A 16,688-nucleotide genomic window follows, 5' to 3' on the forward strand; every position below is an offset into this window, starting at 1 on the left:
CGACTGCTCCCGACTGCTCCATGGAGATGTGGCAGGAGAGAGTACCTTTGACGCGCTCGAAAATGACTTTGGAGATGAGTTTATATATTATGTTGCAGAGCGATATGGGGCGGTAGTCGAAGAAGGTGGACATATCAAAAGATTTGGGAATCAAAGCGATGAAAGTGGAATTAATAGCTCTCGAAACACGTCCCAAAGTCTGATATTCCTCCACCATGTTAACTAGGTCCCTTCCAGCTAGGTCAAAACAAATTAAGAAAAATTCCATAGTCCATCCATCCGGGCCTGATCTCTTATCCTTTGCAAAAGTTTTCAATGCCTATAAGATTTCTTCAAGTGTGACTATTCAATAAACCTCCTCAATTGATTTGTCATTAAACATAAGAGGATACTCACTAGCACCCCATAACTAATCCTCAATGTGGCTTCTATGCCGCTTCTAAAATAAGGACCGAAAATGTAGAATGGCTTCATTTTGGATCTTCAATGGAGAGTAGGCAACAATACCATCTAGTCTGTTGATGTTCCAAATAGTGTTTTGATTTTTCCTTTGGTTTTTATATCGATGGAAAAATTTGGTGTTATTATCACCTTCCTACAGCCAAAGGGCTCGACTCTTGAGCTGCCAAGACGCCTCTTGTTGGGAGAGGATTTTCCATTTTCTTAGTTCCAATGGTTTGAGAGATTCCCAAATATTTCCAAATGTGGTGGGCCTCTACCAATTTGTATAGGTGTTTAATTTCACTCATAATAAGCTTTAGTTCTCTGGCCAAGGTACTTTCCTTTTCCCTTTCCCAGACCCTAACCTGACTTTTCAATGCTTGAAGTAGACTAGATAGGCGCAACATTGGTGATTTTCCATCCACTCGAGGGAATGCCCTCCAAAAATGTTCAACTAGTGAATTAAACTCCTCATCCTCCAACCAAATACTGTTGAATTTAAAGGGCATGCCTAGACGCAACCACTCCAATATCCATTGCAATATAATTGGCATATGATCCGAGATCATGTATTTTTCCACCCAAGTTCTAACACAACTCAGCCTCTCCAATAGGTTTTCTTGTACAAAGAATCGGTCCAATATTTTAGCAATATGGTCATCTCCCGCACGACCGTTATGACAAAGTTAGGGATCTAATGTCCCAGATATGATTGGCCTCAAATAATTGGCAGAGATGGTCAGTGACAGGGTCTGCTCTGCACTTGACACCCCAACATTCATCTCCAAACAATACAACATTGAAATCACCTTTGTGTACGAGTTCTCCCACACCACCTTCAAAGAGTAGTCCTCAGGCCATTTCCTCTGCGTCCATGGTGACCCTTTTGAGAAAACCTCCTTGGGAAATGTTCCAATAGATGGCCCGTTTGATGGCACAATATACATATGAAAGGAATACACCAATAGTCCAATCAGTGATGGTGGATGTCATCATTCCATGCCAAGTCTATATGACCAGGCAGTTCGCCATAGAAGCCCATTTAAACAAGAATCCACGCAACTCGCTTTTCACTGGTGCCCATGAATTTTGGGTCGACATATACAAACCATCCTATAGATTTTCTGATTTCCATAAGAAACCTGCACGTCCAGAATTCTAGTGGGAGGCCCAGTAGCTTGACCCACATGAAATTATTCCTAGGTGTATCACGGATAGGGTTGAAGCCCGCATACGAGTAGTGTAGATGGAGGAAACTACGACCACAAACCCATGGGATGATTCTGATGTGTTCAAGGTCTTCTTGGTGCATTAAATGGAAGTTGTACTAGCCATTCATTAGTCTACTAAATTTTGGTGGATATCCAAGTATGGAAGACCAAGAACTGTTAACCCACTGATGCATATCGAGCTCCTTCATGTCTAGGAAATACCATCTGCCTACTAAGGCACGTTTCTGTAGACTAGCAACCTGATCCCACATTACATCATATCCAAAGCTGAGTAATTTTGTGTTAGGGGAAGGTTTGATGTTTTTTCCAAGAGAACAAACACGAGGTCAAGAAACATCCCGCAGATGAGAAATATTAGTGTGACCATAAGGGATTAGATTGCCACCCATGTTACGTGCACCAAGATGGGAGGAGTTCAAGATGCTAACGGTTGCCCGGTGAGGAATCGAAGAGAACCAGGGGGAGTGTGATCTTTCCGTAGCAACTATTGCATGTATGAATGCCTCTTGTGTCAACACGTCAGCATCCAGGGAGGCAATAAAGCCCACCAAGTGTGCCATGCGCGAAGGGAAAAATGAGAAAGACTAGACATTAGGAGAAAGGTAAGGATCTTGACGAGGATGGAGAATAAAATAAGTCAAGTTAAAAGACAGGAATGGAAAGTGAGGTACATAAGTGCCCATGCAAATCCCAAAAAGGATATTCAGACAACTGGATACATATTCCCGATCATCCCATAATGGAACCTAATAAAGGAGCATCGCCGTTCCAAAAATGGACTACCAAATGCAGGTATAGATCCCTCGGAAGTAAATGGGAATGTTCATACACGTCTCCCGAGATGGATATTAGCATGAGCTACCAAATACAAGGCAGGATATGATTTAAATATGAAATTCACATCGCAAGGATCAAACCCCATCAAATATATTAAATTTTGTGTCATAGTAAGCCACCACCCTCGAAAATACCAAGTGACAGTTATCTACAACCCTGAGGAGTTTATGATAGGCCTATCCACCCCATATTGATTCCAGTAGCAGAAATAGATTTGTAGTCAGCATAAACACAATGCCCAGTCCAAGAAAATCCCGATCGTCAGAAACAGATTCTAATAGTCGCCGGAAAAACCAATACCACTGCCCCCCACCAATACATTGAAGCTGCCAAATTGAGGTGATCAACTATTTGCATCAACAATTGAAGAATATGAAAAGAGAAAGCTTGTAGAAAGAAACTATTCGCAACAACAACATCACCAACACCCCCAACACTTCCACCACTTGTGACAGCATCTAAAACCCAGCTCTTTGCATGGACGAGATATGTAAAAAGAACCCAACCATTTTCTCCATAAAAAATATATCTTGGACTGGTTCGGAGGGACCTCAAGTTCACTGGCTTTTGTTGGGTGAATAATTTTTAGGAGGCACTTCCACCCTAACATATGGTTTTCAACGACGAAGTGCAATTTTATCCAAGATGATGAGATATAAAATGAACAAGGCAATGACCAGAAGTAATACAATTTGAATGACCTCTAGAGAGTGTTAATGAAACTTCCCACTAGGTACAACTCGATCCAAATCACAGTCCCCTGTTTGGTAATGAGATGAAAGAAAACGTTGTGCTTACGAGCCAAAACAGTCTAGTGCTCACTTTAACAGTATCCTTGTCCATGGCCAAAGTCCAGCTTTCCAGATGTTCAAAAAACTCAGGTCCTCAGAGTGCAACACTCTGTGTTGCTCCAAATCTTTGCTCCACCATGAGCCCGATAGCCCACGTCGCAGTTATGTGTTGTCATGCACTCACCCTAATTCCAATGCATGCCTGATTTCCAACGTTCCAGTGCTCCAAAAACTCAGTTCCTAAGAGTGCACCACTCTATGTTTCTCCAAAGCTCCACCCATCATGAACCCGATAGCTAAAACCATATGCACAAAATTAATTGATCCTTGTTTGCACCCAAAGTCTAGCGTTCCAGTGCTCCAAAGACTCAGGTCCTTAGAGGGCAACACTCTGTGTTGCTCCAAAGCTCTACTCTACCGTGAGCCCGATAATCCACGTCCTAGTGTTTTTTTGTCCTGCGCCCACCCTAATTCCTTCGTGCACTCGATGTCTAATGTTCCAGTTGCTCCAAAAACTCAAGTCCTCAGAGTGCACAACTTGTGTTTTACAATGAAGCTCCAAAGCTTCACTCCACCATGAGCCTAATAATCCACATCTCAGTTCTGTGTTGTCCTACACTCCAGGGCTCCAAAGACTCAGGTCCTCAGAGTGCAACACTATGTGTTGCTCCAAAGCTCTGCTCCACCTTGTGCCCAAAAACCCACGTCCCTGATCCAGGTGGATATTGGTAGTCACTCAATTATGCCACTTGGACCCCACCATTGTTTCTTTCAGTTTTTTAGTTTCGTTAACTCTAGCAAAATTTACTATTTTTGGCAGTTTTTTCGGGTCCTGGACTTTCAAAGTCGTTTTGAGGCCCTAAACGACGTTTTTTGGGAAAATTGGGGCCAACATGGGAAGTAGATTAATGTTGGCCATTCAAAAGTTGTAGTCCTCAGATAGATATTTCTAACGAGGTATTGTGTGTGTTAAATGAAGATCGTATGCCAAAGTTATGACCCTAGGAAATTGATGTACCAATTTACCCAAACGAGGCCCATAGTTTGGCACTTCATCTCCTAGGGTTAGATTTTTGGATGTTTAGGGTTTTCCGTTATTTATCAATAATAAATAGGCCTTTGAGCCTCATTGTAACACAGTTCAGAGGCATGTAGGCGCCACATCTCTTCTCAGAGATAAGCTATCATTTTTCAAGCTAGTCTTATTTCCATTCTTTTTGTAATCATATTTCAATATTTGATATTAATGAAATGAAGCGTTATTTTTGCTGCATCTTTGTATTTATGGTTATATCTATAATTTGTTGCGTTCCTGTTTAAATTTAGATCAATCCCAGTTTTGTGTTGTCCTTACTTGCAGGAAATGGAAATGAAAGTGGGTGCCAAAAAAAAAAAAAATCCATGACTGGTCACGCTGCCCCGTGCTCGAATTCCCGTGACAGCATCACCACTTTTGAATATATTCCCAATAGAGTTGTTTGCTATACAAAGAAAACCATCATTTAGCTTTGGGATTAAGTATTGTTGTATTCCTTATGTAATAAGATTTCATTTTAGATTGGTTTCAATATAGGAGTTATGTGTATATGGAATGGAATCAAAGTTGGAATTGGTAAGGGATTTTATGAGAATTGGGTTTGTTGAAATGTAAGGATGACAATGTTGCTCAGTGTGTTATTGTTTTTTTTTAATCGAGTTTATATTCATTCTACCAAAAAAGAGTACATGAAAAGTAAAACGTAGGTAGTCTCACCCTGAGCAAGTTTGTTGACTACCACTGACAACAAATGATAGTGAAATAGAGAAACATTAAGTGACAGAGTCCACAACCTGAAGGGCCATAAGCACCAATAAACAAACAAGATACATAAAACACATGTAATCATGTTGGTGGCAAGAAGTGATGGAAGTTGGGTTATCTGGGGCTGTTCTTGGAAGCAGAGGAGGGCGGAAAGAGCATTGAATGTGCTCTTCAAAATGGGCCATCCAAGCCTCCAACTTTTCAACTTTTTCAGATAACATGTTCTGGCATCGCCCGACAGCCACCACACGTTCTGAAGTATGGCATTGAAGGTAGTGCATCTTGTTCAAGGTTGCAATTGCTCATGCTGCCTCACTCGCTCTACAGTTTCCATTCGATCCAGAATTGATTGAATGAGGTCCCTACAGTGCTCCATGCAACCTACTTGTTGTTGTCCACATCCCACATGACTTGCCACCCCCTGACTCCTCACTCCTCCATGACGAACCAACCCATCGCAATGTTGACTTCACTTGGAGTGGCCCCCTTGACCTCCAATCGAACCTCCATGGGCGTAACTGCCCCTTGCCTCCAAGCGCCCCCGACGTTCTCCTCCCGTTCTGCCACCTCCGCAGTTCGTTGAGGCTGCCAAGCTCGAGCAACTCCCTCTGGAGCCACCACGACCTGAACGATTGGGGATGGGAGCGAGCTCCATCTGGGAGAGGCTCACACCTCCCTATGGATTGCCCAAATTGGGCTTCACACGTGACAAAGAGGGAGAGATGCGAGGAGCAGGGCACATGCTGATCCACCTAAAACCACAAAATAATTGCACCAAGGGAAAATTCACCCCTCCTACCAGCAAGACCACCTCCAGTCTCTCCAAGACGGACTCCAAGGATCTCAGACTCACCACAACCACAAAAAAATCTCTGATGCCCACCCTGAGAAGGTCACCCGCAAGCCAAACAACCACCCAGAGAATAATGCACCCACCCCACAGACGCCATGAACCTCGAATGGCCCAAGCGAAAGCACTAGTGGGGGCGACTAAGACCTTATCCCTCCAATTTAGTGAAAAAACCACCAGATCCCAATTGCACAATAGGAGAATCCCTAGACCTCTACTAAACCAGCATTGCTCTAGTAAAACCAATTTTCCCCGCCAACTCCTCTGTTCGACATATTTAACTCGCAGACCAAACCAACAATTGTCAAAGGTAGACCCCCATGAATGTAGGAAGGAACTGCGGTGGCTCAGACGATACCTCTCCCAAACCAAGTGTCGACGGAAACAACCATATACCCACTCTAAACAAACATACCAAGTTTCTTGGCATAACTAGATTCCACAACTCTCAATGCTAATTGCACACCATAGCCAGGCATCGCTCAGGTGATAATGGGTTGCACTGCTGTTTATTAAATCACCGCTAACGCCAACACCTACAGAATACCAAGCAAACAAATGTTTCACACAAAGTTCTTTAAACTCCCCTGTACTCAAGGTGCTTGGAAAGGACTGGTAGGTAGGTCCTCGCACCTACAGCCATGCATCCTGCATCATAACCCACGTGTTTCTTCGCAGAACCACGTCCACTCGGTTCAACACCCCCATCGAGGACTCAGTGCTTTATTGTTATTGTTATTATTTAATAAAATTATTATAAATATTAATTAAAATTTAAAATCAACTTTATTTATAATATAAAATTTAAATTCTATAATATTATTAACATTAATTTCCTTTTATCTTTTAACATTATCAAAATTCCGGAAAATTATCTTATACATAAATAAATTGTTACAATCTCTTATTATAATTATTTAATAAAATTATTATAAATATTAATTAAAATTTAAAATCAACTTTATTTATAATATAAAATTTAAATAAGATTTATAATATAAATTTTTATTTATATTATGCAAAATATAATAAAGCTCAATGCATATCTACATTTAATAACTAGATTTTACTTATTAGTATTATTATTATTTAATTTTAAGGTTATGGTCAAGCCAAACACTATATTGGTGTACGAGATCCTTTTGTCTATGGGATAAGAGAGGTGTATGAGAACCCCTTGTTTGTGGGACGAGATTTAATAAATAGACTTTACTTATTATTATTATTATTATCATCTAATTTTAAGGTCACGGTCAAGCTAAACACCACATTGGTGTATAAGATTCCTTTGTTTGTGGGACAAGAGAGGTGTATGAGACCCCTTTGTTTGTGGGACAAGGAAGGTGTATGAGAACCCCTTGTTTGTGAGACAAGAGATCCACCTCCGCGTAGTGATTTGACTTCTAAGTCTGCAAAAACATACATACTCTACCCCTCTGATTTTAAACCCATAGCCTCTTAAAAAACACATACTTTTAACCATTAAACCCACTCAACTTGTATGATCCACTTGATAATTATATTTTTTCAGAGAATAAACTACATTAAACCCCTACTATACTAAACCCCTACTATACTAAATGCTAAATCCCTATACACTGTCATTGCTCTTAATTATATAATAAGAGGAATCTGTCCGCTAATATCTGTGCCAACTACTTATTCTACGGTCAAAACCAAGCACATAAAGTATGGAAAATATCGTTTTCATGTCGTTTTTGTGGGAAGTAATGAGTCTCCATTCATATGGTAATGGCTTGTGGTTTAGTCTTTTCAAAAGAGAGGTCCAAAATTAATAATTGTCTTTTGGTTAAACACCGACCTATGACATCTAAGTGTGTTTAGTGGTAGACTATGCAAATCATTATCAAATGCACTTATTACTATAATAAAAATATGAAACTGGTAGTAGTCTTTAAGTGTGTTTAGTGGTACACTATGCAAATCATTATCAAATGCACTTATTACTATAATAAAAATATGAAATTGGTAGTATTTTCAAATTCTAGGTTGATTATTATAAGGTTTAGGGAATTTCCCACTCATTAGGATGGGAAGAATACGTGTATAAATTAAAGGTTTTTTTACGAAGTTACATCACCATCCAAATCAAAAGATGAAATTGGTAGTAGTTTCAAATTCTAGGTTGATTATTATAAGGTTTAGGGAATTTCCCACTCATTAGGATGGGAAGAATACGTGTTATAAATTAAAGTTTTTATACAAAGTTACATCACCATCCAAATCAAAAGATGAAGATTTTTAACACTTTAACCTAAACCGTATAAATTTTCAATAACAGTTACGTAGAGTATGGAATGGATAATTTATGAAGGGTGCCTAGGAATAAAGCTTTACGAAAAACAAGGAGGTATTTACGACAAAATAACCGAGAAATCTATTGGAACATTGATAAGAGTGTTTGTAATTTGTTCCTTACATACAAATGGATGATATCTAACAAAGTTTCCAACCTCTTGAAAAAGATAAAAGAATGTATTCCCTTTCAAATAATTGTATGAATAAGTTGAAATAGGTCAAATATCGAATATACTTTTGTCTATTAGAATCCTTGTATTGGAATACTTATTTTGATGAGATAAGAATCCTTGTATTGGAATACTTATTTTGATGAGATAAGGAGGTTTATCCAAGTAGGATTTAAAGAGCATAATCTCATTATTATTTATAACAAAACTTAAGAGTCAATTTGAGTTTAATAGTCATGAAAAATTAAGCACGTCATTAAAATGCATAATATGGAGAGGATATATGGAGTGAAATCATTTTACTGGAAAAATATACATAATCCCATCATTATTTTAACAAAACTCAATCAATCGAAGACGATGAATAGTCATGAAAAACTAAACGTAACATTAAAATAGAAGAAACCAACAAACCAAGATCTTCGGTAAAATAAGTAAGTATTCAGATAAAAGGAGTAGGTAAGCATGGAAAATCTGAACATCCTTAATTATGATGGACTTAGAACCAATAAAACATGAGTCCTAGTGCTGGTAAACAATCCTCAATTTTTGGGTTATCTTCCCTATCAAAGTGTCATTGAGGATTATAATGGTTTATCAAAGTTTTATGATGATTATAATGGGTTTTTTATGGAATCTATGAGGATTATAATGGTTTATCAAAGTTTTATGATGATTATAATGCTTTTTTTTTATGGAATTTATGATGTAATTTTTTTTTAAATATATTAAAGATGGTCAATATCATAATAAATAAATAAATTTAGAATAGAGAAGTGCATTATAATTCTTGACAATATCTTGATCTAGAGATGAAACATTAATAGAAGCTTCAAAATGTTTCCTTGAAAATGGATCAAATAATAGGGAATTTATAAGAACTTTATGGATATTTTAACTACTTTGAAAGTCATCCAAACTTGTTTCCTTTTATTCATCATGACATTGGTGGAAGATTTCTCTCACTACCATGTGATCATTGTAGCAACATCATTTGAGCAAATTCTAATACCCATTATAACTAGAGGTCGCTTCAAAACTTGGTAGCTGAGTTCTTTCCCTCAAATTTCTTTCCCTTTCTTTAGACTCAATTTGCCCAAATTCCTTTTCAAAATGTTGTTTTCATAAATTTTTGGATTGATTAATCTAACCAATTTAACTCTCTTAAGAGGACCAAAAATAATTTATAGTCCCAGTTAGGATCATGTAGTTAAGCATCCAAACAATATTCCAAAATTGTTATTTGAAACATAAGCATCTTCCTAGAGAACTTAAAATCCTTTTTATCATATACACTTCACCATCTTAATGGGTACAAACTCTTTTGGAATTTAATGCTTTGGTTAAGATTAGTAGTTTGATAGAGTCCCCCAACTCATTCAACCTACATGTCATCTCTTCATTTCTTAAGGATAAAAATCCTTATTCCATGATATGTGAACAAGTAACCTAATGGCCAATTTTCTATTAGGTGATTTCAAGGGATAACAAAAGAATCAAAGATAGAGTGCTTACCATCTTAGATCCCACCAACTTGGGCATGTTACTATATATGTTCATTTTACCTATTATAGTCTTCTAGATTACACACATGCATTCAAGAAGAGACCTACATTTGAGCAATAACATCAACAACACACACACATATGATACTTAAGAGAGGTATTCCAGAAGGTTAACCAACCAAGTTCATATTCCATTTTCGAGTATTTATATATTGTAGAGATGGTTGGAGTAGTTGTACCACTTTAATTATCCGTTCATTATATTCTCTTTGTATAGTTATCCTTTACATATGCATTTACATTGTTATACTTACTAAGGACAATATCTTAATATAATATATGATGAAATTTACAATGGCCTAACATGCCTCTCAATATCTCCCCCACATTTAAAGCCTTGCCTCATTCTAAAGCATATGCATAGCAACATCATTGTTCTCTACTCATATAGAGCCATCCTTGTTTTTCATAAACCATCCATATTGGCTTACATAGGTAATTAGTCAAAACATCTGCCAGGTGTGTGCGTGTGTGTGTGTCCTATTACTTTTTATCCTCCATCTTCAATATGATAGGTTCCTCTAGAGTAATTGACTCTCAAGTGCTTATCTACCCCACCGACAATGGTCCTCTTAACTCTATTGTTACACCATGGTAGCCTTTAGGGTGGTGCTTAGTCCTTCTTGTGCTCACAATGCACATGTGAAACATCCTATGGTGAATCCGCATGCTTCAACTGTCCTACAATTTATTTTCTTTATGGATTTTGAGGTGATCACAACCTAAGGAATTATTCTGCATGTCTTTGTAATGATCCATGTGCATTTAAAATGGTAAAAAACAATGAATACAATACAATTTGAGTTGGAAACCTATATTAACAATAAATCCAATACTTTTCTGTAAATTGTCATACTATTCCACTATGACAATTTGTCTAATTTTTTTTATAAAATATTGAAATCTTTATTGTGAAGGTTAATTCCCTCTAGATCTTGTATTCTCTATTTACTATTTGTATGCTTAAAATACTAAATTAACTTAAATATGAGAAATATAGAATAAAAAAACTACACACACCATCCATGATAGACATAAGTTTTGTCCTAGGAAACCCTTATGGGAGAAGGCTAGTTAAAAGGTGAGATTATTGTACTCTCTTTTCTCTAGGATGGAAATATGCAAATACAAAGGAAGAGTTACTCTCTATGGAGTTACCTGAAACCTATGGTCTATACAACTATTAGAAAAGGTTAACCCCCTCTAATCTTCTCTCCGACTTTCCATTCCCAATTTATTTACTCCTCCTAGCAACACTACATTTAGCATATACCAATAGCCATCTAGGGGTAAGATTTGAATCCCTCAACCCTTAAATAGAGTTATGGGTTTGGACCTTCTAGAGTCTTCTTGAAATTCCACACATGGCTAGCCAACCTTTCATGAGTAATGGGGGCTAATGTGGCATCCTCTTAGATGATTTTTGTATAACTCCTCACAATCTATACCAATGATCCAGGTGGATATTGGTGGCCACCCACATATTCCACATAGACCTCCATTCAGTTTCATCTATTTCCTTTTTTATTTCAACATTTATTATTTTTAGTAGTTTTTTGGGTCCTGAACTTCCGAAGAAGTTTTGACCCCCTAAACGACATTTTTTTTGAGGTCCGCAGCAGGCCTAAAGTTGTCTGATGCAAATCTTGTAGTACTAAGAGATACCTTTCCAACAAGGTATCGTACGTGCCAAACATAGATAATATGACCAAGTTATGACCCTGGGAAGTTAGTTGCCCAACTAACCCCAACAAGCCCACAAACTCTTGGCGTTCCATCTCTTGGGGTTAGGGTTTTGGTTGTTTAGTGTTTCCCCTTGTTGTTCAATAATAAATAGACCCTTGAGCCTCATTGTAACATAGTTCAAAGGCATGTAGCCGCCACATCTCTTCTCAAAGATAAGCTACCATCACCCGATATAGTTTATTTCCATTTTGTTTGTAAGCATATTTCAGTATTCTGATATTAATGAAATGGAGTGTTATTTCTACTGCATCTCTGTATTTATGGTTATATCTGTAATTTGTTGCATTCCTGTTTAAGTTCAGATCAATGCTATTAGAGCGATCTTCTCTTTCTCTGTTTTTCTTTGCATATTCTCAAACGAGGTCAAGGTATAAGGAGTTAGGGATTGATCTGATTGAACCTTTGCAAGACCAACCTCGCAAACCCCGACGACCTCCTATGGCAGAAGAAAATAAATATGAAGGGGCAGGAGATCCTATCAAAATATTTCTCGAGGAAGCCCTCGAGCGACAGAGGAATGCAATGATGGATAACTTTTCCCAGATCCTTCGATGGCTACCCACAGACGACACATCTTCATCTAGCAACCACTCTGGAGGCACCACTCCTTTTAAGGTACAAGTTAATTGTGACAGTCCCATATTTGAGGGCCAAATAGATGTAGATGTTGTAGATGGATGGTTGAATCTGTTGGAAGGATATTTTTTAGTTCATGACTTTTCCAATCGGGAAAATATTACTTTTACACTTCTCAAAGCCACCCCACAAGTTAAGGACTAGTGGGAAACTTACTGTGAACAAAAAGACGAGAGGGAATCCTCACTGTTTTCAGCCGCACCCACTTGGGATTCTTTTCGAGACACCATCAAGGAACAATATTACCTTGTCAGGAGCTATGTAGATAAATACATAAAGTAGACCATGCTATGGCAAGGAAGGGACCAAGATGTGCCAAAGTTCACAAATGTTTTCCATACCCTCTACACAAAATTGGGTATTAAGGATTCTGAGCGGCATTTGGTACTCAAGTACCGTAGCTTCCTGCACAATTACATCCAAGACGAGATGGAGTTCCTGGACATCTCCTCACTCGACACAGAATACTGATACACTATCAAGATTTAGCAGAATTTTAAACAAAAAAAGACTTTGGATTTGCGAATCTGAAGCAAGGAAAAGGCACCCCAAACCACAGAGAAAAGGCCAAAGCCAAGGCGAGGTGACCTAGGACAACCCGATGAAGACTCATGCAAAGAACAACACCTCGAATAAAAAAAAGGATACGGGAAAATGATGTGAGTTGCATAAGAGCTTCACTTACAACACAAGTGAGCGCCATACCAAGCAGTAACTGGTGGCCAAGATGAAGGCTTTCGAATTGGACGCATGTTCTGACTCTGAGTCATAACCTGACAAGGGGAATGAAAAAGGGAAGAAGATCATTCGCATGGAGCCTAGTGCCATTGTGGCCACCATAAAGATCCAAAACAATGAGCTTGAAGATCCAGAGGAGGGGGAATGCCTCTTCCACTCACAAATGTGGGTGAAGGGTTCTCCACTATAGTTCATTGCTGACAATGAGAGCCAAAAGAACCTCATTTCAACAGAGGTCATGAAGCGGCTGAGCCTACCGATGACAACACATCCGCAACCATACACCATTGAGTGGCTTCATCAACGACAAGATCTCTGCATCAGCCAACAGTGTTTCCTTCCCTACAACATCAAGCCCTTCATAGATGAGGTACTGTGTGATGTTGCTCCTCTTGAAGTTTGTGATGTATTATTAGGAAAACCATACTTGTAGAAGTGACATGTTGTATATGATTCTAGACATTGCTCTGTAATTATTACTTTGGGAAATACACTATACAAGATACCAGAGGTAGCCCCGACTACTGCCATTGCTTTACTCACTACAAAGCAATGCAGGAAGATCATTTCCTAGACAATGAAATTTGTATTCTTTATGATTTGACCTTAGGGCAAGAAGAAGATTGTGGCCATGGCTTCCAGACGAGGCTCCTCCGCACAACAATACCAGATGGACAAGGTCATGGAGAAGTATAGGGACATTTTATCCTCACCTATAGGGGTACTTGTGCATTGTCAGGTCAAACACTCCATCGATCTGACCCCGCGTGCACTGCTACCCAGTGGACTGTTCTATCGACACTTTATTCTAGAGAACGATGAGATAAAGAGGCAGATTCAGGAGTTGTTGTAGAAAGGGCACATCAGGCCAAGTGCATCGTTGTGGGATCCCGATTATATTGGTGTAGAAGAAGGATGGGACCTAGAGACTCTGTATCGACTATCGGGCACTGAAAAAGATCACTATCTGGAATAAGTACCCAATCCCATAGATTGGCGACCTTCTGGACCAGCTCAAGGGGCCCAAATATTTTAGCAAGATTGACTTGAAGTCTAGTTATAACCAGGTGCCTAACAAATCCTCCAATGTGTGGACGACTGTCTTCAAATCCGAGGAGGGCCTTTTCAAATGGTTGGTCATGCCTTTTAGGTTGAGGAATTCCCCCACAACCTTCATGATATTGATGGACGATATCTTTCTAACCTTCACCAATGCATTCGTGGTGGTGTATTTAGATGATATCTTCATCTTCAGCCAGAGTTTGGAAGAGCACCTCCACCATATTCGACAGGTCCTTCAAACGTTGTGAAAACACAAGTTGTGTGATAATTTGGAGAAATGCACTTTTGGCATGACCCAAGTTCAATATTTGGGGTACATCATTGATGAGAAGGGTGTGCATGTGGACCCAACCAAGATACAAGTAATTCAGGATTGGCTAGCCCCAACCACTCTAATAGAGCTCTGCAACTTTTTGGGTCTTGCCAATTTCTACCGTAGGTTCGTGTTGGGGTTCTTTCATATCACTTGGCCTTTAAGTCAAGTCACCACAGCTGGAGTGAAAGAAAAGATTTTTTGGTCTGAATCACAACATAAGTCGTTTCTTGAGTTGAAGCATTGCCTCTACTCTGCACCAGTTCTCACATTACCAAAATTGCAACAACCATTTGAGATTGAGATAGATGCCTCCAATTATTCTATTGGTGCAGTTATTATTCAACAGGGGCATCTAGTGACTTACCAAAGTGAGACACTTTCAGACACAGTCCAAAAGTATCCCACTTCAAACAAAGAAATGTATTCCATTGTCCAAGCCTACTTTCAATGGAAGCATTACATTATGGGGAATGAAATGCTTATCCACATAGACCACCGACCCCTGTAGTTCATACAGACACAAGGGAAGTTTCAGAATGATCTCCATCAGAAATGGTCCACATACCTACAACAATTCCATTTGAACATTAAGTATAAGAAGGGCATCACCAATAATGTTGCAAACTACCTCAGTCGACCACAAATCATGACACTGATCACTGTGCTCAACTCTTGTGGGCACGAGACTTCGTGGTGGCCGCATCTTTACAAGAGCGATCCAGAATTTAGCAGCACATACCAGACACTCCTGGAAGGTAAGAAAGTTCAAAATTTTCACCTCCAGGATGCACTTTTATGCCACCTGGGACACATATGTGTTCCTTCAAGTGAGTGTGCTAGGATGATTTGGGAGGTGCACTATAGTCAGGTCGTTGGACATTTCAGGGTAGAGAAAATAGTGGCAATACTGCAGAAGTATTTTTATTGGCCAAACCTTCATTAAGATGTTGGGAGGTACATTAAATTCTGCACTACCTGCGCCATTGATAAACCATCCATTAAGAAGAAAGGCCTATATACTACTCTTCCTACTCCAATTCGACCTTGGGAATACATCTCCATGGATTACATGTTGGGCCTTCCTTCTTATAAGCACGAAAATGATTGTGTTTTCATGGTCATCAACAGATTCTCTAAGATGGCCATTATGGTGCCTTGCAAGAAGAGTATCATAGAGAGGCCACTGCTAAAATATTCATTGAGCGAGTGTGGGTACACTTCAAGATCCCACTATCCATTGTCTTAGATTGAGATAGCATATTCCTGAGTACATTTTGGTTAAGTCTCTGGTCAATATTGTAGGAATTTACAGGGTAAGTTCCTCAGATAGAACACCAGAGGACACTGCTCACAAACAGATCACAGATCAATACACCAGTATTCTTGACGTGGTTAAAACCCTTAAAGAGGGAAACAATCCATGGCCTAAGCCAATGTGGCCATTTCAGGCAATTTCTTAATAAAATAAAGAAAATTTATGTAAGCTTCTCTCATGAATGGTCACCCTACAAATGACCCTCCATGCTCTTTAAATAGAGATCATGGACCAATTGGGTGTTAAGCCACAGCTCAAGTGTCGGTAATACCGAGGAGCAAATGAACCATTATATCACTTCATTTCTAGAACATATCGTGACCATCGGGTTGTAAGTTACAAAATTACATAGTAAAGAAACACACTTTACCTAACTCTATACTAGACCAAGTTATTCTTAACTATTTCCTATGTGTCGGAATATCCTAACATCGCCCCGTAAGAACAACTTGGGATAGGATTGAAGGATGTACAAATATGACACAATAGGAGAAGGAAGGAGGCATTAGAGCCTATCCCCCCTTAGTGACAACTTCTTGCAATCCAACCATAAATCGAAGTTTAGTAAACTTCACCTTTGTGAGAGCCTTTGTAAAGATGTCTTCAACTTGATCATCGGTTGAACAATACTGCACTTCAAGAACATGGTCATGAATGAGCTTTCTTATGAAGTGCATGTGTAGTTAAATGTGTTTGCTGCGCCGATGTTGGACTGGAACTTTGCATAATTTAATGTCACTTTGTTTATGACAACAAAGTGTAGTCAGATGCTGCTGCTGAAAGCCAAACTCTGACAGGATCTGATGAAGCCATAGGGCTTCCTTACTAGCTTCTACAACGCCACAATACTCTGCTTCTGCTAAAGAAAT

This window comes from Pinus tabuliformis, chromosome X (genome assembly GCF_031772625.1).
Source record: "Pinus tabuliformis cultivar Carrire ecotype Pingquan chromosome X, CPIR1, whole genome shotgun sequence".
NCBI classification, from domain to species: Eukaryota; Viridiplantae; Streptophyta; class Pinopsida; order Pinales; family Pinaceae; genus Pinus; species Pinus tabuliformis.